Raw genomic sequence first — 23,925 nt, 5'->3', positions numbered from 1 at the left:
CTCCCCAAAAGCTCATTAAGGCCCATATACTCCCCGGGGGGTTCCGGTAACCCCCCGGTACTCCGGTTAATGCCCGAACTCACCCGGAACCATTCCGATGTTCAAACATAGTCATCAAATATATCGATCTTTGTATCTCAACCATTTCGAGACTCCTCGTCATGTCCTTGATCATATGCAGGACTCCGAACAACCTTCGGTACATCAAAACACGTAAACTCGTAATACCGATTGTCACCGAACGTTAAGCGTGCGGACCCTATGGGTTCGAGAACTATGTAGACATGACCTAGAAACGTCTCTGGTCAATAACCAATAGAGGAACCTGGATGTTCATATTGGCTCCCACATATTCTACGAAGATCTTTATTGGTCAAACCGCATGATGATATACGTTGTTCCCTTTGTCATCGATATGTTACTTGCCCGAGATTCGATCGTCGGTATCTCAATACGTAGTTCAATATCGTTACCGGCAAGTATCTTTACTCGTTCTGTAATGAATCATCTCGTAACTAACTCATTAGTCACATTGCTTGCAAGGCTTATATTGATGTGCATTACCGAGAGGGCCCAGAGATACCTCTCCGACAATCGGAGTGACAAATCCTAATCTCGATCTATGCCAACTCAACAAACACCATCGGTGACACCTATAGAGCACCTTTATAATCACCCAGTAACGTTCTGATGTATGGTAGCACACAAAGTGTTCCTACAGTATTTGGGAGTTGCATGATCTCATGGTCATAGGAACATGTATCAATTATGGAGAAAGCAATAGCAACAAACTAAACGATCATCGTGCTAAGCTAATGGATGGGTCAAGACAATCACATCATTCTCTAATGATTTGATCCCGTTAATCAAATGACAACTCATGTCTATGGTTAGGAAACATAACTATCATTGATTCAATGAGCTAGTCAAGTAGAGGCAAACTAGTGACACTCTGTTTGTCTATATATTCACACATGTACTAAGTTTCCGGTTAATACAAGTCTAGCATGAATAATAAACATTTATCATGATATAAGGAAATATAAATAACAGCTTTATTATTGCCTCAAGGGCATATTTCCTTCAAAAACACCCTCTCCTCGCCTGAAATCGTTACCGACAAATATTTGGGAGGTGCGTGATTACCGACCTATCCCCAACCGATATGATGTCCGAAATTTTAAATGGGGGATAAGTTCGTAACTTTCCCACATTTCAGACCAGCGCATCCCAAAGTTTGAGATCCCCTCCCCCTCCATTTACCCATTCATACACCGTCGGCGCCACGACAACCTCCCCACTGCGGCTAGCCTCCTCCGTCCGCCACACCATCCTCCACATTGCCGGAGCCGCTACCCCTACCCCGTCGTCCACTGCAAGAGATGGACGTCTCTCATCCACGGCGTCGGACCAGGATCCTTTCATCGCGTTGTCTCGCTTCATCGGCAGCGTCGTCCACCTTGCTGTTGTCGCTCCTATGACCGCCTCGTCGACGGCAACAGGATTTATCCCCGACCCGGCCGTCTGCCGTATAAAGTCTTCTACCCCACCGCTGATAGCCATCGCACCCGCAGCACCCTCAATGAATCAGCAAGGGCCTACACGGCGTCGCAAGAGAGGTGGTAGTCTTCCATATGTGCTTAAGTTATTGATCTCACCCGGAAAATAGATCGTAAATTGTTTATTGTACTTTTCTTGTCTGTACCAAATCGTAATGGCTAGTTGAAAGAAAACATTGGTTGCCAAGTAGCTTTGTCCGGTTTGCACCTTCAGATCCGCCATGGCATGGTCACTGTCGGTGTCAGAACTAGCGGATCTTGGGTAGGGGGTCCCGAACTGTGCGTCTAAGGCGGATGGTAACAGGAGGCAGGGGACATGATGTTTTACCCAGGTTCGGGCCCTCTTGATGGAGGTAAAACCCTACGTCCTGCTTGATTTATTCTTGATGATATGAGTATTACAAGAGTTGATCTACCACGAGATTGGAGAGGCTAAACCCTAGAAGCTAGCCTATGGTATGATTGTATGTTGTCCTACGGACTAAAACCCTCTGGTTTATATAGACACCGGAGGAGGTTAGGGTTACAAGGTCGGTTACAAAGGAGGAGATATCCATATCCGTACTGCCTAGCTTGCCTTCCACGCCAAGTAGAGTCCCCTCCGGACACGAGACGGAGTCTTCAATCTTGTATCTCCATAGTCCAACAGTCCGGCCAAAGGATATAGTCCGGCTGTCCGGAGACCCCCTAATCCCGGACTCCCTCAGTAGCCCCTGAACCAGGCTTCAATGACGATGAGTCCGGCGCGCAGTGTTGTCTTCGGCATTGCAAGGCGGGTTCCTCCTCCGGATATACCACAGAAGAGTTTAAATGAAAAGATAGTGTCTGACCCTGCAAAATAAGTTCCACATACCACCGTAGAGAGAATAATATTTCCACAAATCTAATCTGCTGACACGTTTTGGCAACATGACATCATGCCATGGCTCGGCGATTATTCGAACCATTTTTCCTTAACTAGCCCCGCACATAACGCGAGGTAGTTTCTTGACACGTCTTGTCAAAGCAGAGATCGTGTCCCCCTTATTACGGGGTTCTCATCAATACGGTCGTGGGTAACCCAACCGCGCCTAGGACTCCTAGATTTTAGGCAAGTCCCAAACGGCTACGAGGAGGACGCTTGATATTCACCCTCTTTATAAAGGGACAAGGCTTTTACTTTTTCCCTCCCGTGCTCAATCGAATCCTTCCCCCGCCTCGAGTTCTAGCACCCAAAGCCCAGGTCGGGTGCTTTGGATCTCCAATCATGTCCGGATCCAGCCTCCAGGGCCGGTGGATGCCTTCCTCCGTCACGGAGGAGGACATCAAAAAGTTGAGGGAGGCCAGATATCTGACCGCCGAGATTTCACACAGGCTGCCCGCCCGAGGGCAGGTCATCCCTACTCCCGAACCCAATGAGAGCGTCGTATTCGTCCCCCACTTCCTCTGAGGACTAGGCCTTCCTCTGGATCCCTTTGTCAGGGGTCTTATGTTCTATTACAAGCTGGATTTTCACGATCTAGCCCCGGATTCCCTCCTACACATATCGTCATTCATTGTCGTTTGTGAGGCCTTTCTCCGCATTACCCCTCACTTCGGCATGTGGCTCAACACTTTTGATGTGAAGCCGAAGATAGTCGAAGGGCAGCACGCAGCATGCGGAGGCGCTCTAATAAGCAAAATTGCTAGCGCTTCATGGCCGAAGGGTTCCTTTCCAGAGGTATCGGATTATGGCAACAGGAGTGGTTTTACATCACAGCTGCCAGAAGTGCCAAGTGGGTAGCTGCCCCTGCTTTTCGCTCGGGCCCTCCACCACAACTGATGTCATGGATTAGCAGAGGGCTGAGCTGGGGTCCAGCCAAGGACGTTCCTATACTGCAGAGCCGCATTCAAGATCTCTTCGAAGGAGATTTCAGTCTGGTTATGGTGGTGCAAGTCATGCTGGTTCGTCGAGTCCAGCCTTGCAAACGTTGGCCCCTCCGCATGTGGGAGTTCAACCCAGAAGGACCTCGCACTATTCAGAATTTCCTCGGCCTGATGCATGAGGAGATGTATAAATCATTCTTCGGACCCCAAATAGAGTGTCCGGATACTACCAAGGACGTGGGCCTGAGCAGCAACCGCACCGTCGACCAAGTAAGTAATCCTCTAGCCGAACACACCATCTTACATTTATCATGATGTCATTCTGAGAAATCGCTCTTTGACCAGGACTGGCTAACAAAGGCGAAGATGATTCGGTGTTCGGCCCCCTTCCTGAGGGTTTGGACAATCCGGTACTGGAAAAGATGCTCGAGCTAGCACCTTGCCCGGAGCCCTCAAAGGAAGATAAAGGGGGAATAATGAGGGCGAAAGCGGCCCCCCATCGCTACAAATTCCAACCGAGGGAATGAGCGCCTCCGTGAGGGAGGATAACCAAGGGGAAGAATCTGACCTTCTCTCGCTCCGAGGAAGGAAGAGGACTGCCTCTGAAGATCCGGAAACCAAGGCTTCCAAACGGGAGAAGAAGTCTCCAACAGAGGGTCCTGCCTTGGAGGGTGCTCTTGCTGCACAAAGTCCGCGCGGGGATCAGCCCTCTAACGAGCCGTAAGTGATCAAAAATAGTTAATAGTAAAGATATTCTACCTTACTTCCGAGGAAAATAACAAAAGCATTTATCTTGCAGTTCGGATCTTAGCCCTTCTCAACAGAGCTCGTCTTCAGGGGACTTTCTTCCGGAGATGATGGAGAGCGCAACGCCTCCCCCGGACTCCCCCGCTCAAGCAGCGGGTGAGCTTGAAGTGTCGTCACGGAGGGCCTCTCTGGATCCGGTGAGGCCAGAAGATAATCCTATAGTCACCCGAAGTCCCCAGCATCCGGCTCTTGAAGAGGGCCAACAAAGGAGTCCGGCGCCGTCTGGTATGCGGTCAGACGCACTAAGGGATCTGCTAAAGCGAGCGACCATCTCGTAAGAACACCGTACATTGATGGGTACGGCGATGGAAAGGATTTCGTCCGCCGAAAGCGGGTTGCATGACGCCTTTATGAGTCTACTAACGGGCTTTGAGGTATATAAAATGATATACATTTGTGATAGTACCGCACATTTTTAGGTGTGCCCTGTGTAGATAGTAGCCCCTGAGACTCTGGTTGTTGCCGAGAACGGCGGCAAACAGAGGATCGTAGTCCCAAGTAATAACCATACTACTTTTATGTGCAGGTGGTGGAAGCTCCGGTGGCTAGCTGTACTAATGAGTTTGCCAAACTAAAGCGGCAACTGGATGCGGCAGATGCCGACATCGAGCTTGTTAACAAGCGGCTTGACGAGGCACAGGGTAAGTGATGTTTTCTGGTGAATGTCACATAGTAAGAGCTGTGTAATGCCAGTATCTTTAATGTGTTTTGACTGCAGATGGAGCTGCCACCGTGGAGACCCTTCGGGCGGAACTTGCCCGAGCCAAAGAACAAGCAAGGAGTAGTAATGCGGCTGCTTTGAAGGTGGCCGAAGGGTTAAGAGCCGAGAAGGCCGCGCATTGCGAGAGCAAAGAGAAGATGGCCAAGATGGATGTAAAGTTAAAATACACTGCCGACCATTGCCAGTTCCTTGAAGAAGAAAACCGAGCGAAGGCGACGGACCTCGAAAAGGCCACGATGGCGACCAAAGACACCCGCTCTACCATGAGAGCGAAGAAGGAGGAGCTGCGTGAAGCCGGTGATATTGTGGATGGGAAGCCCTTTTTGCTGTGGAGGAAGTTCGGAGATCCGCGGTATGCCCCTCTAGATCGGCTGTGGAGTTCGGTAGACGCATATCTGGATTTGACGGCGAGTGACGTCGATGCGGCCAAATACTTCCAAGATCAAACAGGTCGTGAAGTGGACAAGCTATTTTGGTCGCAGTTTAACGTTCCAGAGCGTCCGCTTCCACTAACTGATCAGCTTGTCGAATGGGCCGAACTCAATAGATTGTCCGGACTCGCCATGGGGTCCGTCATAGATCATCTATGGCTGGAAAGGCCGAAGCCGAACAGCTATTTCAGCTTAGTGCAACAGTTCCTTGGTGCGGTGCCATGCATCAATGCGATGAAGAGGTCGGCATGCATAGAAGGCTCGCGGATGGCCCTTGCCCGTGTCAAAGCATACTGGGTGGAGATGGATGCTACCACTGTTGCGGCGCAGGGTTCGGCCATAGGCCGAGTGGCTGTCAAGCACTATTTTGAAGAAGTTCTTGAGGGTGCTCGTTTGATTGAGGCCCAGTGCTCGAAGAATATTATGTTTGAGTGACATGTATTCCCATTGTAAAAACAATGTTTTATTAAATTTATCGAGGCTGTATTTATACTTTTGCCCGAAGGTAATATGATGCCTCCTGTGTGGCCGTTTACGTATATATATGTATATCCTGAAAGATTGCAGTCGTCGGCTTCAGCCCCCACGCTTATAATGCGGGGGTGTTCACAGAAGACGTGTTTTCACACTTAATCCAATGTCTTGGTCCTATCAAGGAGGTGATAGCGCAGCGAACTAGGCAACCGGACTATAATGCTTTAACACTTTCACTTAGCCAGAGGAGTTTGACAGTGGGGCTACTATATAGCCCCTGGTGGCTCCGCACTCACCCGAATTCAGGGTGCGTACATGCCTGGCCGGGAAACGGCCCTTCGTTAAGGCGGAGGAATTCTAAGATTCCGATAGGTCATCGAGTGGTTGACCAGTCTCACGCTATATCATGACAGTCAGTTTTCGGCTTTCTCTACTGAGGTGCTCGTCCAGATGAACCAGGGCAGAATCGCAGTAGTTCTCCTGGTGCCGCCTTAGCCGATAAAGCGGAACGTAAGGCAGAAAAACACAGGAGCCGGGCAAACCCAACATTTGACCAAAGACATGATTCGGAGCTGATGCATATAAGGCCAAACTTGCGACGCCAAACACTCCCTAAGGTATTTGGTCTTTATGGTGTAAACCAGGCCTAAGCAGTGCCCTTTGTAAGAAGCCCCTGGTGTCTAGGTACGTGCATTATTCTAACGTGGCCACATGCCAAGACGTCAGCATCCTTCTCAATTGTACTGAGAATCCGAGGGATGTGTATCAACAAGAGACAGTAAAAAAGGTTGACGCAGGGTCTTAATCTAAAAGGAATCCTTGGAACGGGTCCCTGCTGCACGTCTGCGCCTGTGTCTCCGTTGTGCCGTATCCTGGACGGGTGTAGCACGATGGTCATCTGTAAAAGAGAGGAACTTAGGTGAAAAGTTGTCGTGCAAAAAGGTAGGTTTAAAGAAACCATGTACAATTCAAGATGAGTAAAAATTTCCACTTGTCTGCGCACGTTGAGCCCCTTGTATTTGTAATAGGGGTGTGGCCATCAAACCTGTATGAATTACATATAGCTGCGCCAGACTCGTCTAACCGTGTCCATAGTCTTGACGACCTATCGAATGCTTTAGTTGGTGACGCCGTTTTAGTGTGCGGCTGCCAAGGCAGACGCACTCTCGTCGGCGCGCAGGGACCGCTCAGTATTTCCATTTACTGTAATGATGCCACGTGGACCGGGCATCTTAAGCATGAGGGAAGCGTAATGCGGTATTACATTAAAGCGAGCGAAAGCTTCGCGTCCAAGTAGTGCTTGATAGACACTTTGGAACAGAGCAATGTGAAAGGTTAAATTTTCGCTACAAAAGTTATCGGGGAAGCCGAATATAACCTCTAGTAGCAGGGAGCCCGTGCAATGAGCCCGTGGGCATGGCGTTACTCCTTTAAAGGTAGTATTGCTGTGGCAAATTTTCGTTGGGTCTATCCCCGTTTTGCGGATTGTGTCCTGATATATCAGGTTTAAGCTATTGTCGCCGTCCATCAGGACTCGTGTGAAGTGGTATCCGTCAATTATTGGATCTAATACCAAGGCAGCCCATCCTGCACGCCAGATACTTGCCGAGTAATCCCGATGGTCGAAGGTGATCGATTAAGATGACTAGTGGCAGGGCTCCGCGGTGATGAGCCCTGGGGCATGGTTTTCTAGGAGTGCCGTTTTGTTTCTCCCCTTTATCACGTGTAACACGTTTATTGTTTTGACTTCTGGTGGAAATTTCTTCTGTTCCCTAGTGAAGGCTCATCCTCGTCTTCGCTTGGTGTATCCTGCCCCTTATGTTCGGCGTTGAGCTTGCCGGACTGCTTGAAGACCCAACATTCTCTGTGGGTATGATTTGCAGGTTTATCGGGGGTGCTATGGATCTGACATATTTGGTCCAGAATTTTGTTTAGGCTGGACAGTTCATCTCTGGCGCCTTTGGAGGGTGGCTTTTGCTCACCTGGCCGAGAGCTTCTGAATTCGGCGTTTACCGCCGTGCTCTTTGGGATGTCTTCTTTATTCTGGCTCTTGTTCTTATTGTTGCCTCATGATTTCCCGTTTCCATCTCTAACTTCGGATGTACTTGGGTCGCTGGTGCTGCATTGGGCTAGCTAGTTGTCCTCGCCCGCGCAAAAGCGGGTCATGAGGCTTGTTAATGCTGCCATTGTTCTCGGCTTTTCTTGGCCGAGGTGTCTGGCAAGCCATTCGTCTAGGACGCTCTGCTTAAAAGCTGCCAAGGCTTCGGCGTTCAGACAGTCGAGTATTTGGTCCTTTTTAGTAAGAAACCTGTTCCAAAGCTTTTGGGCTGACTCTCCGGGCTGTTGAGTTATATGACTCAAATTGTCCGCATCCGGAGGTCAGACATAAGTCCCTTGAAAATTTGCCCGGATAGCATTTTCGGGCTCTTCCCAGCTTCCAATGGAGCTGTCAGGGAGGCTTTTAAGCCAGTGCCGAGCTGCCCCTTTGAGGTTGAGGGGTAAGTACTTGATGGCGTGGAGATCATCTCCTCGAGCCATATGGGTGTGTTGTTCCATCGTATGCCTCTATGTTTACAGGTTTGAATCCCTCTGGAAATTCATGGTCCAACACCTCGTCGGTGAAACATAGGGGGTGTGCAGCACCCCTGTATCTCGGTGTACCGTGGTGTCCGGATGTTTGTTGTGTTGCATCGTATGCTGGAGCGCGCTTGCGTGGTCCATAGATGGATCTGGTTGCGCTGTCATTTTGATGCGAGCCCTCGCGTGGATTGCGTATTGGCTTATGTGCGGCGTTATTTGCCGCTCTATGTTGGCCGCGAGGTCGTCTATCCGGCCAGATGGCCGTTTTAATTTTTGGTTGCGGGGGATCTAAGGCCTCCTCATCGAATTCAGGTAGCAACTTCTGCTTCGGGTAGCTCTTGGTGTGGCGACTACCACCGTACCTCGCTGTTGTGTTGAGTACTTTACTCCATCTGATTCTGAGTGTGTCTTGCGCAACCTTGAGCCTTTGCTTCTGCTTTTTTAGACTCCTCACGGTGGCAACAAGCCTTTTATGGGCATTCTGTTGCTCCAGGTGTCTGTCTGGTGTGATGTCGTCCGGACTATTATCTTTGACAGAGTCGGGTTGTTCGGTTTGATTCTCTGTGTTGCCGTGGTCCGGTGATGGTTCACCCTACTCTAGCGCTGGGTCCATATGATCGTTGTTTCTGCCGAGGCAGGATTTGGAGCGGCGCTTTCGCCGCCGCTTTGACTGCTTCTCGAGGGGACAACCCTTCATTGCGTCCTTCCGTTCCTCGTCGTCGTCTTCTTTTGGTGTGTCCACCATGTATACGTCATGTGATGAAGTGGGCGTCTGGTGCCCTGTGGGCAGTGGTTCCTGTTCGTCTCCTGCATCGTCGTCCATACCGTCGATGTCTTCGGAGTCGAAGTCGAGCATGTCGGTTAAATCGTCGACAGTGGCTACTAAGTGGGTGGTGGGTGGGCAATGAATTTCTTCATCATCTGTATCCTAGTCCTGCCGGACATGGTTCGGCCAGGACTCTCCTGACAAGGAGAGAGACCTTAGTGAATTCAGTATGTCGCCGAAGGGCGAGTGCTAAAAAATATCCGCGGAGGTAAACTCCATGATCGGCGCCTAATCGGATTCGATAGGAACGGGCACAGGCGGTTCGGAGTCCGTGGCCGGATAAGGATCCGACAGTTTGGCAACACGGCTCTCTTGAAGGGTAAGGTCGATATTCGGCTCGATCGCCGTTGAGGATATGGCCTCCGTGACGAGGTCTATCCACCCATCCATGGATGGCACAACTGGCTCCGAATTGAGGCTCGGAGCGGCTGCCGGTGCGATCTCCTAAATACGGTCTGATGGTAGAGCTAAATCATACTCATCGTGACCGCGTGGCGCACAAGGCAGGGGCTCGAATCCGTCGAAAATCAAGTCTCCGCGGATATCGGCCGTGTAATTTAAGCTTCCAAACCTGACCTGGTGGCCAGGGGCGTAGCTTTTGATCTGCTCCAGATGGCCAAGCGAGTTGGCCCTCGGTGCGAAGCCGCCGAACACAAAGATCTGTCCGGGGAGAAAAGTCTCACCCTGGACTACATCGCTATCGATGATAGTAGGAGCCATCAAGCCTAACGGCGACGACACAGAGGAACTCTCGATGAAAGCACCAATGTCGGTGTCAAAACCGGCGGATCTCGGGTAGGGGGTCCCGAACTGTGCGTCTAAGGCGGATGGTAACAGGAGGCAGGGAACACGATGTTTTACCCAGGTTCGGGCCCTCTTGATGGAGGTAAAACCCTATGTCCTGCTTGATTTATTCTTGATGATATGAGTATTACAAGAGTTGATCTACCACGAGATCGGAGAGGCCAAACCCTAGAAGCTAGCCTATGGTATGATTGTATGTTGTCCTACGGACTAAAACCCTCCGGTTTATATAGACACCGGAGGAGGTTAGGGTTACACAAGGTCAGTTACAAAGGAGGAGGTATCCATATCCGTACTGCCTAGCTTGCCTTCCACGCCAAGTAGAGTCCCCTCCGGACAGGAGACAAAGTCTTCAATCTTGTATCTCCATAGTCCAACAGTCCGGCCAAAGGATATAGTCCGGCTGTCCGGAGACCCCCTAATCCCGGACTCCCTCAATCACTATACTCGTAAAGCATCTGGTTCCCCCCCTTTATATTCACTACCATCATCATAGGTGCTTCACTGCTTCATGTCGTGCTAGCACTGCTCCTCGAGACCTCAACCCATCAAGCGAAACAACATGCCACTCATAATTCCAAAGCTTACGTGTTGAAATACGAATCTGATATGATGCTCATATTACTAAAACAGAGAATGTTTAATTGGTCACCTAATGTTCCTATATTCGTTTCGAAAAGCATGTGGGCCACCCACTTGTCCAGCTAGTTCCACTTACCTGATTTTACTCTTGATGCTTAGGGTTTTCCCCTTTTATCTACTCTACTATGATCTGCGTAGGTGCTTTCTATCGTACTAGCATTACTCCACCCTTCAAGCTAAACAACACAACACTCAAGATTCCAAAGCTTAGTTGTTCAAATATGATTATGATATGATACTGATATTAGTTAACAAACACATTTAATTGGTTAGCTAAAGGTCCCACTTGAGTTTCCAAATGCATGTCGCGACATATAGAGAGACAGCAGAATTGCATTTCTTTGTCACTTGTTGACTGTACTTTCTTGTTCATACCAAATCTTAGTTGTTATTTCAAAGAAAACATCGGTTGCTAACTACCCTTTACGCGGTTTGCAGCTTCAGATCTGCCACCCCACTGCCACGGTCAACACTATACTCATCATGCTTACGGTTTCCCCATTTTATGATGACCACGATCAGCCTACGTGGTTAGTGTCGTAATAGCACTGCTCCAGCCATTTTATGATGACTACAAATTCAAATCTGATATTATGTTGATATTAGTAAAACTGAGAGATGTTTAATTGGTCAGCTAAATGTTCCTACTTTAGCTTCGAAATGCATGTGAGCCACATATGGAGAGACCGGAAGGAATAGTATTTCTCTGTGCGCTCTAGTTCATCATGGGTGGCCAACCGACATTGTATATAAAGACTTGTAATATCTTCAATATGCTTGCTCTTCTGCTCTTCTTTAAGATGATCCTCTTCTCTTGCGGTCGACTGGTCAGGTCGAGTTATTCTCCCTTAGTATATTTCGAATCTGTCAGGTCAGGTCGACTTGTTCTTCTTTACTATATGTTGAAGTTGTCATCTGCGAAGTATCATCACTTCTAGAGCTCTCATATTTTTAGTAGTAGGCCACATTATATTAATGCACACACCAAATTACAGCATGCATGACACCTCTTAGAAGAATTGCAGAGATAGCACAAAGTGGTTTACAGGGAACAAGTATTGGATTAAAATCACTTCTGCACTACAAAGATAATATCACTTGTTTTTATGTTTTCATGCATGTCAGGTATTGAACATTATCAAAATGAATATGAGAATGGGTGCATGGGAGGAATATTGCATAACAATCCACTGGCTAACAAACTTGGCATGGTGGAGGATGGCCTATCTTATTCACCCATCAAGGTGCTTGCTCTAACTTGGCAAGGTTGTATTGGTCGCACATATTTTGCATCTGAGCTCTTGCATTACTTCTACTTTGTTACACCATCTGCTTAGTTTAAGCATCATATATGAGTATATGCCATACCTATCCATTTTATGTACCTATTCCATGTGTCGTCATACTATGTTTTTCCAGTCAAATGTTGTTCTTTCGTAATAGATGTCCAAAAGGAAGAGGGTGATTGCAGATCCTCAAGGAGTACAAACTAGGTATTTGGAAAAGGTAGTGATACCTATTAAATCAGATAGATCAGCAGCCACAAAAAACACAGGCCCAACTATACCACACTTTACCCCTACTCCAGTGGCCAAACCCCTATTAGAACTGCTGAGAGCCCAGCGTCAGGTACTGTCTATGATATTAATTCAAAATTTGAACTCCTAAATTTCTGCATGTGCCTTACCTTCTCTCTTGTATGAAAATTAATTTCAGATGAATCTCCTTGCTCAAAGGATGATAGGATCTCACGACAATACTGGGCTCTGCATTGCTCTTGTCAGTACCTCTTGCCCTTTGTCAGCATACTTACACTCATTGCTGTTTGATTATGTAGCATCACTGTAAATGTTCGCTTCTTTATCCTCCTTTGCTTGAAATTATAAGATCTATATTTACTCTTCGATAAATGTAGAATTAACACAATGGTTATGAAGTTTTGGATTGCTCATGTAAGTACCTATTGTCATGTACCCCCTCTGTATCTAATTAATTGATGATCAATTGGATGTATTTAGAACTTAGTAGTGTTAGATACATCCATTTGAGCGACAAGTAATAACGGACGGTGGTGATATTACTGTACTTGCATCGCGAGATAGTTGATTGTCTAGCATTACTCTGCATCTTATCTGCCCTGCCCTCCACTTTCTCCAAATTATCATATCTACATTTACTCTTACCAAAATATTGAGTAAAGCCAATGCCACTGCACACATTGATGTCTTCATTCCTCTTGTCAGTACCTTTTGCCTTGCAACGTTGTACTTAATTAATTGTTATTTGATTATGTATCATCAGTCTGCACCTGAGCTTCATTATCGTCTGTTTCTTCCAATATTATTTGATATATATTTACTCTTTGCAAAATGTAGAATAATGGCAATGCTTATAAAGGATTTTCTTTGGGGAATTTATTGAATTATTCTTCCATCAACATGGAGAAGGGCTTTGTCCAGCCCGTGTTAATATGTAATGTAAGTTCATCCTTCTCAAGCCTTCAAACTTTGTTCTAGTATAGATTTGGATAGGCATCATTTCCTCCACTGCTGTTTACTTTGTTGTTTACATCTGATTGGATGTTTGCAACAACTACCAGTTTTAAATTGTAGTTGTAAAAACATATTCCTTATGCAGAACAGATCCATTTATTTGCTTATATAATTTTGAAACCTGTTACATGTCTCCTTATTTCTCTTTCAGAGTCGTATCTCTTATGTCAGGCAAAACTTTAGGGAAGATAGTGAGCGAAACCATCTTGAGGACAGTGAGATGACCCCAATGTCCTGTCTTGATGAAGACAGTGAGTTGAAGCTACTCACCAGCAGGTGTGAGACAACCTCTGTGCAGTCGCTGCCTCAATTAGTTCGACTTCTTCAGTCTCAACTTAAAGCGGAAAGGCTTGCTTCAGCTCAGCTCCGACTTGAAGTCAAAGATATAATGAAGATGTCAGGGGACTGCCATGCGCACTATGGTGCCATACAGCTAGGGATGAAGCATCTATCGTTGACACAACTAAGGTCTCATCAGCTTGTTCGGATGCTTGCGGGGCCCGACCTTGCCAGGCCTAGTGCCTTCTGAAGTGCTCTTAGTTTTTTATATTCTTTTGTCGGTGTGTTTATATGCACTGGTGGCGACCTTTGATGCCCAGTGTATGTAATCCACGGTCATGTTGCGCTTTATTATCACCGGTAGCGAACTTTGATTCCCAGTGGATGTAATATGCCATAATTTCTTTATTGTATAGTCTAGGTTTATTCTTTGGTCGGTATGCTGTAATTTAGGCCGGAAGGTTCAGTGGATCTCAGTGTTGTCGGTCTTCAGGCCGGCCCATTACTCATATGGGCCAAAACATGGGCCTATAATCACCTTGGGCCATTAGCAGGTCTAAACCTATAGTAGTTTCCCGCCTTTAACAGGCTGAGTAAAGTTCTGGACAGCTGGGCCAGAGAATACCATGGGATTTTAACAGGCTAAAACCTAGATTGGGCTAGCATTGAGCCGAAAAATGCATAGGCCAATACAGGCCGAAACTGCTGGGCACAAATAGGATGAGCACTTAATAGGCCAAAATATATCTCGGGCCTATTTGGCCCAATAAAATTATGGGCTTTAAGCAGGCCGGTATCCACGCGAGCCATAGGCCCAAAAGTGTCACAGGCCATTATCAGATGGGCTGTAAGAAGGCAGATTCAACGCGGGCTGTAATTAGGCCCAACTGTTACACGGGCCATTAACAGGCCGATAGGCCAGTTGGGCTGAAATTTATCCACGAAGACTACGGGCCATTAAGAGGCCTAAAGTTACTTTGGACAAGAAATAGCCAAGTTTCTGCATGGGCCGTTAAATGACCTAAAGTTAAACCGGGCCGACAACGTCCCAGATACTCCACGAGCTGCTAACAGGCCAAAACTATTATCGGGCCGAACTGGTAAACGGGCATTTAACAGGCTGGAATACAAACATGTCTTAGAATGGGCCCAAAGGTACAGTGGCCTGTTAACGGGCCTGATCCGAAATGGGTCGTAATTTGGTCCAAAACTCGGCAGGTTGTGAATGGGCCTGATCTGATATGGGCCTCAATTTGACCCAAAACAAGGGAGGTTGTTAACGGGCCATCCCACTAGTGTTTGAAAAAACAAGGTGGGCCTCTAGCTGGGCCGGCCTTTTCACCGGAATGGGCCTCTATTGGGCCATGCCACGTGTCAACGTATCATAGGCGTCTCATGTCCAACAAGTGGATGACATCTGTCCCAACGAGGAGCTGACACGTGGTTCCATTGGCCAATGAGAATTTTGCACGTGGAAAATCCCCATTGGTCCGGGCTGTTAATGGGTTATTGGATCCAAAACTGGACCCGATAGCTTAACGGCGAGCCGTTACAGTCGATGCCACGTGTCGGTCACCCTTGACGAAAGCACTTCTATGACACGCCATTTATCGTCATGGAAGTGGACAGTTCCGTGATGATAATTTTGGTAATGTCATGGAACACTTCTATGATAGCACAGGTATGACTATCTTGATTTTGTCATAAAATCGTCATGGATGTACATGCATGACAGAAAACGTGACCTACTGTGACAAACACGTATCATCACGGAAGTGTCTTTTTTTGTAGTGGGGGGCGGCCCCCTTAGCCCTAGTCCAATTCGGTTTGGGCTAGGGGGGCGTGCGCCACTCTGTGGCCTGCCTCCTCTCTTCCACCATAAGGCCCATGAGGCCCAATAACTTCCCGGAGAGGTTTCCGGTAACCCCCGGTACTCTGAAACTCATCCGAAATGACCAGAACCATTCCGGTGTCCGAATGTAACCTTCCAATATATGAATCTTTATGTGTCGACCATTTCGATACTCCTCGTCATGTCCGTGATCTCATCCGGGACTCTGAACAACCTTCGGTACATCAAATCACATAACTCATAAAACAAATCGTCATCGAACGTTAAGCGTGCGGACCCTACGGGTTTGAGAACTATGTAGACATGACCGAGACACATCTCCGGTCAATAACCAATAGCGGAACCTGGATACTCATATTGCTTCCTACATATTCTACGAAGATCTTTATCGGTCAAACCGCATAACAACATACGTTGTTCCCTTTGTCATCGGTATGTTACTTGCCCAAGATTCGATCGTCGCTATCATTATACCTAGTTCAATCTTGTTACCGGCAAGTCTCTTTACTTGTTCCGTAATGCATCATCCCGCAACTAACTCATTAGTCACTTTGCTTACAACGCTTATAGTGATGAGCATTGCCGAGAGGGCCCAAAGATACCTCTCCGAAACACGAAGTGAAAAATCCTAATCTCGATCTATGCCAACTCAAAAAACACCATCGGAGACACCTATAGAGCATCTTTATAATCACCCAGTTACGTTGTGACGTTTGATCGCACACAAGGTGTTTCTCCGGTATTCGGGGGTTGCATAATCTCATAGTCATATGAACATGTATAAGTCATGAACAAAGCAATAGCAATAAACTAAACGATCATAGTGCTAAGCAAACAGATGGGTCTTGTCCATCACATCATTCTCTAATGATGTGATCCAGTTCATCAAATGACAACACATGTCCATGGCTAGGAAATTTAACCATCTTTGATTAACGAGCTAGTCAAGTAGAGGCAAACTAGGGACACTCTGTTTGTCTATGTATTCACACATGTACTAAGTTTCTGGTTAATATAATTCTAGCATGAATAATAAACATTTATCATGATATAAGGAAATATAAATAACAACTTTACTATTGCCTCTAGGGCATATTTCCTTCAGTCTCCCACTTGCACTAGAGTCAATAATCTAGATTACATAGTAATGATTCTAACACCCATGGAGTCTCGGTGTTGATCATGTTTTGCTCATGAGAGAGGCTTAGTTAATTGGTGTGCAACATTCAGATCCGTATGTATCTTGCAAATCTCTATGTCTCCCTCCTTGACTCAATCGTGGATGGAATTGAAGCGTCTCTTGATGTGCTTGGTTCTCTTGTGAAATCTGGATTCCTTTGCCAAGGCAATTGCACCAGTATTGTCACAAAAGATTTTCATTGGACCCGATGCACTAGGTCTCATCGTAGTCAACTCCTTGAACTTGTCGAAAACCTTTCGCAACAAGTCAAGCTTTGTAGACAGTAATATTACTGCCAGTGTCAGTATTATTCTTGAAGATCCATTTATTCTATATGGCTTGCTGATCATCGGGCAAGTCAACCAAAGTCCACACTTTGTTCTCATACATGGATCCCATCTCAGATTTCATGGCCTCAAGCCATTTTGCGGAATCTGGGCTCATCATCACTTCCTCATAGTTCGTAGGTTCATCATGGTCAAGTAACATGACCTCCAGAACAGGACTACCGTACTACTCTGGTGCGGATCTTACTCTGGTTGACCTACGAGGTTCGGTAGTAACTTGATCAGAAGTTTCATGATCATCATCATTAGCTTCCTCACTAATTGGTGTTAGGAATCACTGGAACTGATTCCTATGATGAACTACTTTCCAATAAGGGAGAAGGTACAGTTACCTCATCAAGTTCTACTTTCATCCCACTCACTTCTTTCAAGAGAAACTCCTTCTCTAGAAAGGATCCATTCTTAGCAACGAATGTCTTGCCTTGAGATTTGTGATAGAAGGTGTACCCAACAGTCTCCTTTGGGTATCCTATGAAGACACATTTCTCCGATTTTGGTTCGAGCTTATCCGGTTGAAGCTTTTTCACATAAGCATCGTGGCCCCAAACTTTAAGAAACGACAACTTGGGTTTCTTGCCAAACCACAGTTCGTAAGGTGTCGTCTCAACGGATTTCGATGGTGCCCTATTTAACGTGAATGCCGCCGTCTCTAAAGCATAACCCCAAAACGATAGCGGTAAATGATACGTCTCCATCGTATCTACTTTTCCAAACACTTTTGCCCTTGTTTTGCACTCTAACTTGCATGATTTGAATGGAACTAACCCAGACTGACACTGTTTTCAGCAGAATTGCCATGGTGTTATTTTTGTGCAGAAATAAAAGTTCTCGGAATGACCTGAAAATTAACGAAGGGCGCGCCCCCTGCCTCGTGGGCCCCCTGACGCTCCATCGACCTCAACCTTGACTCCATATATTCACTTTCGAGGAGAAAAAACCCAAGGAAAAGGATTCATCGCATTTTATGATACGGAGCCGTCGCCAAGCCCTAAACTCTCTCGGGAGAGATGATCTGGAGTCCGTTCGGGGCTCCGGAGAGGGGAATCCTTCGCCATCGTCATCATCAACCATCCTCCATCACCAATTTCATGATGCTCACCGCCGTGCATGAGTAATTCCATCGTAGGCTTGCTGGACGGTGATGGGTTGGATGAGATTTATCATGTAATCGAGTTAGTTTTGTTAGAGTTTGATCCCTAGTATCCACTATGTTCTGAGATTGATGTTGCTATGACTTTGCTATGCTTAATGCTTGTCAGTAGGGCCCGAGTGCCATGATTTCAGATCTGAACCTATTATGTTTTCATCAATATATGAGAGTTCTTGATCCTTTCTTGGAAGTCTATAGTCACCTACTATGTGTTATGATCCGTTAACCCCGAAGTGACAATAATCGGGATACTTACCGGTGATGACCGTAGTTTGAGGAGTTCATGTATTCACTATGTGTTAATGCTTTGGTCCGGTATTCTATTAAAAGGAGGCCTTAATATCCCTTAGTTTCTAATAGGACCCCGCTGCCATGGGAGGGTAGGACAAAAGATGTCATGCAAGTTCTTTTCCATAAGCATGTATGACTATATTCGGAATACATGCCTACATTACATTGATGAACTGGAGCTAGTTCTGTGTCACCCTAGGTTATGATTGTTACATGATGAACCGCATCCGGCATAATTCTCCATCACTGATCCAATGCCTACGAGCTTTCCATATATTGTTCTTCGCTTATTTACTTTTCCGTTGCTACTGTTATCATCACTATAAAACACCAAAAATATTGCTTTTTCTACAGTTAACTTTTACCATCGTTACCACTACTAGCATATTACTTTGCTACTAAATACCTTGCTGCAGATATTAAGTTTCCAGGTGTGGTTGAATTGACAACTCAGCTACTAATACTTGGGAATATTCTTTGGCTCCCCTTGTGTCGAATCAATAAATTTGGGTTGAATGCTCTACCCTCGAAAATTGTTGTGATCCCGTATACTTGCGGGTTATCAGTAAATCAGTAAGAGACATCATAGATCACACCATATCTAATAAAGTGCGATTACGATGTTCGGACACACCATTACGCTGTGGTGTTCCAGGTGGCGTGAGTTGCAAAACTATTCCGCATTGTTTCAAATGAAGACCAAACACATAACTCAAATATTCACCTCCACGATCAGATCGTAGAAACTTAATTTTCTTGTTACGATAATTTTCCACTTCACTCTGAAATTCTTTGAACTTTTCAAATGTTTCAGACTTATGTTTCATCAATTAGATATACCCATATCTGCTTAAATCATCTGTGAAGGTTAGAAAATAACGATACCCGACGCGAGCATCAACACTCATCGGACCGCATGCATCAGTATGTATTATTTCCAATAAGTCTGTTGCTCGCTCCATTTTTCCGGATAACGGAGTCTTAGTCATCTTGCCCATGAGGCACGGTTAGCAAGCATCAAGTGATTCATAATCAAGTGACTCCAAAAGCCCATCAGCATGGAGTTTCTTCATGCGCTTTACACCAATATGACCTAATCGACAGTGCCACAAATAAGTTGCACTATCATTATTAAACTTATATCTTTTGGCTTCAATACTATGAATGTGTGTATCACTACTATTGAGATTCAATAAAAATAGACCACTCATCAAGGGTGCATGACCATAAAAGATATTACTCATATAAATAGAACAACCATTATTCTCTGATTTAAATGAATAACCGTCTCGCATCAAACAAGATCCAGATATAATGTTCATGCTTAACGCTGGCACTAAATAACAATTATTCAGGTCTAAAATTAATCCCGAAGGTAGATGTAGAGGTAGCGTGCCGACCGCGATCACATCGACTTTGGAACCATTTCCCACGCACATCGTCACCTCGTCCTTAGCCAATCTTCGCTTAATCCGTAGCCCCTATTTCGAGTTGCAAATATGAGCAACAGAACCAGTATCAAATACCTAGGCGCTACTACGAGCATTAGTAAGGTACACATCAATAACATGTATATCAAATATACCTTTCACTTTGCCATCTGGTACGTCTCCAATGTATCTATAATTTTTGATTGTTCCATGCTATTATATTATCTGTTTTGGATGTTTATGGGCTTTATTAGACACTTTTATACTATTTTTGGGACTAACCTATTAACCCAGAGCCCAGTGCTAGTTTCTATTTTTTCCTTGTTTTAGAGTATCGCAGAAAAGGAAAATCAAACGGAGTCCAATTGACCTAAAACTTCACGGAACTTATTTTTGGAACAGAAGCAACCCAGAAGACTTGGGTTGTACGTAAGAGAAGCAACGAGGAAGGCACGAGGCAGGGGGCGCGCCCTCCACCCTCGTGGGCCCCTCGTGGCTCCCCTGATGTATTTCTTCCTCCTATATGTACCAATATACCCTAAAACCATCGAAGATCACAATAGATCGGGAGTTTCACCGCCAGAAGCCTCCGTAGCCACCGAAAACCAATCTAGACCTGTTCCGGCACCCTCCCGGAGGGGGGAATCCTTCTTCGGTGGCTATCTGCATCATCCCGGCACTCTCCATGATGAGGAGGGAGTAGTTCTCCCTCGGGGCTGAGGGTATGTACCAGTAGCTATGTGTTTGATCTCTCTCTCGTGTTCTTGAGGTGATACAATCTTGATGTATCGCGAGCTTTGCTATTATAGTTGGATCTTATGATGTTTCTCCCCCTCTACTCTCTTATAATGGATTGAGTTTTCCCTTTGAAGTTATCTTATTGGATTGAGTCTTTAAGGATTTGAGAACACTTGATGTATATCTTGCGTGGGATACCCGCGGTGACAATGGGGTATTCTATTGATCCACTTGGTGTATGTTTTGGTGATCAACTTGCGGGTTCCGCCCATGAACCTATGCATAGGGGTTGGCACACATTTTCATCTTGACTCTCCGGTAGAAGATTTGGGGCACTCTTTGAGGTCCTATGTGTTGGTTGAATAGATGAATCTGAGATTGTGTGATGCATATCGTATAATCATACCCACGGATACTTCAGGTGACATTGGAGTATCTAGGTGACATTGGGGTTTTGGTTGATTTGTGTCTTAAGGTGTTATTCTAGTACAAACTCTAGGGCTGTTTGTGATACTTATAGGAATAGCCCAACGGATTGATTGGAAAGAATAACTTTGAGGTGGTTCCGTACCCTACCATAATCTCTTCGTTTGTTCTCCGCTATTAGTGACTTTGGAGTGACTCTTTGTTGCATGTTGAGGGATAGTTATATGCCCAATTATGTTATTATTTGTTGAGAGAACTTGCACTAGTGAAAGTATGAACCCTAGGCCTTGTTTCAACGCATTGCAATACCGTTTGTGCTCACTTTTATCATTAGTTACCTTGCTGTTTTTATATTTTCAGATTACAAAAACCATTATCTACTATCCATATACCACTTGTATCACCATCTCTTCGCAGAACTAGTGCACCTATACAATTTACCATTGTATTGGGTGTGTTGGGGACACAAGAGACTCTTTGTTATTTGGTTGCAGGGTTGCTTGAGAGAGACCATCTTCATCCTACGCCTCCTACGGATTGATAAACCTTAGGTCATCCACTTGAGGGAAATTTGCTACTGTCCTACAAACCTCTGCACTTGGAGGCCCAACAACGTCTACAAGAAGAAGGTTGTGTAGTAGACATCAAGCTCTTTTCTGGCGCTGTTGCCGGGGAGGTTAGCGCTTGAAGGTATATCTCTAGATCTTGCAATCGAATCTTTTTGTTTCTTGTTTTATCACTAGTTTAGTCTATAAAAGAAAAATACAAAAATGGAATTAAGGGTATCTCATATGATTCATCTTTTTAATGTCTTTCATGAAAATAAGGATTTAGATAATTATGCCAAAGTGTTAGAAGAAGAATGCATTAGAATGTTTGGCACTAAGTCTTTGTATGATGAGCATGATTGCAATGTTGTTAGTATGAATTCCTTGAATATCCATGATACTAATGATATGCAAAGCCACAAGCTTGGGGATGCTATGTTTGATGAATATGATATTTTTAGTCCCCCAAGTTTTGATGTGAAAATTTATGATGATGATAGCATGCCTCCTATTTATGATGATTATGTTGATGAAAGTGGATTTGGAGAGGTCATGACTTTATTTAGTGATGAATCCACTATTTTGGAAGAGGTTCCAATTGATTATGAGAACAAAGTTGCTATCTATGATGATTGTTGTGATGACTTGTATGCTATAAAGAATAATGATAGCCATGAAATTTGTCATCATGATTTTAGTTTTCAATTGGATTATGCCTCACATGATAATTATTTTGTTGAGTTTGCTCCCACTATTATTCATGAGAAGAATTTTGCTTATGTGGAGAGTAGTAAATTTTCTATTCTCGTAGATCATGAAAATAATGATTTAGGTGCTGATTATATTGTTGAATTCATTCATGATGCTACTGAAAATTATTATGAGGGAGGAATATATGCTTGTAGACATTGCAATAATATCAAGTTTCCTCTCTATGTGCTTAAAGTTTTGAAGTTATGCTTGTCTTGCCTTCCTATGCAAGTTGATTATTGCTCCCATAAGTTGTTTGCTCACAAAATCCCTATGCATAGGAAGAGGGTTAGACTTAAACGTTCTAGTCATATTCTTCATGATGCTCTCTTTATGTTACAATTCTTATCTTTTATGTGAGCATCATTGAAATCATCATGCCTAACTAGGGGCGTTAAACGACAGCGCTTCTTGGGAGGCAACCCAATTTTATTTTTGTTCCTTGATTTTTGTTCCTGTTTAGTAATAAATAATTCATCCAGCCTCTGTTTAGATGTGGTTTTATGTTTTTATTAGTGTTTTTGCCAAGTAGAACCTTTGGGAAGACTTGGGTGAAGTCTTTATGATCATGCTGTAAAAAACAGAAACTTTAGAACTCACGAGATTAGCTAAAACTTTTTACTGGAGAATGCTATTTAGTTGATTATTTTTGCAGATGATTAATAGATAAATTCCTCAGGTCCACAAATTTATTTGAGAATTTTATGAGTTCCATAAGTGGTAGAAACCTACATATTACTGCAGACTGTTCTGTTTTTGACAGATTCTATTTTTCATCGTGTTGTTTGCTTATTTTGATGAATCTATGAGTAGTATCGGAGGGTATGAACCATAGAGAAGTTGGAATACAGTAGATATTACACCAATATGAATTTAGAATTAGTTCATTACAGTACCTTATGATGGTGATTTGCTTTCTTATACTAACAGAGCTTACGAGTTTTCTGTTAAGTTTTGTGTTGTGAAGTTTTCAGGTTTTGGGTGAAGATTCGATGGACTATGGAATAAGGAGTGGCAAGAGCCTAAGCTTTGGTATTCCCAAGGCAATCCAAGGTAATATTCAAGGACAACCAAGAGCCTAAGCTTGGGGATGCCCCGGAAGGCATCCCCTCTTTCGTCTTCGTTCATCGGTAACTTTACTTGGAGCTATATTTTTATTCACCACATGATATGTGTTTTGCTTGGAGCGTCAATTTATTTTGTTAGGATTTGCCTGATGTTATTTAGGAAAATGTTTTGCATCTTTTATTTCAATAAAAGTGGCATTGATAGCATTTACTATGCCTACTTTACAAATCTTCATGTTGTTGTTTGAAAACAGAAAGTTTACTGCTGTTGCAATAATTCCCTAGAAAAGTCATAACGTGATAAAATGTTGAAACCTTTTGAATATTAAGCTCTGATAAATTTACTACAGTGGTAATTTTCTTTCATAATTTTTGGAGTTAGGGAAGTATGGATCTTGCTGCACTCTTTACAGACTGTCCTGTTTAGGCAGATTGCTGTTATGTTTACATTGTTTGCATATGTTTGCTTCTTTAATGATTCTATTTGAGTATAGGACTATTAAATATGCAGAGGCATTTAGTATGCAATGTTGAATAATAATTTTAGTGATTTGCTACAGTAGAGTATGATAAGGTTTTTGCAATGGTTTATACTAACTTATCTCACGAGTCCTTGTTGAGTTTTG

Source organism: Triticum dicoccoides, chromosome 2A (genome assembly GCF_002162155.2).
Source record: "Triticum dicoccoides isolate Atlit2015 ecotype Zavitan chromosome 2A, WEW_v2.0, whole genome shotgun sequence".
Classification (NCBI taxonomy): Eukaryota; Viridiplantae; Streptophyta; class Magnoliopsida; order Poales; family Poaceae; genus Triticum; species Triticum dicoccoides.
Note: the sequence above shows the minus strand (reverse complement) of the source record.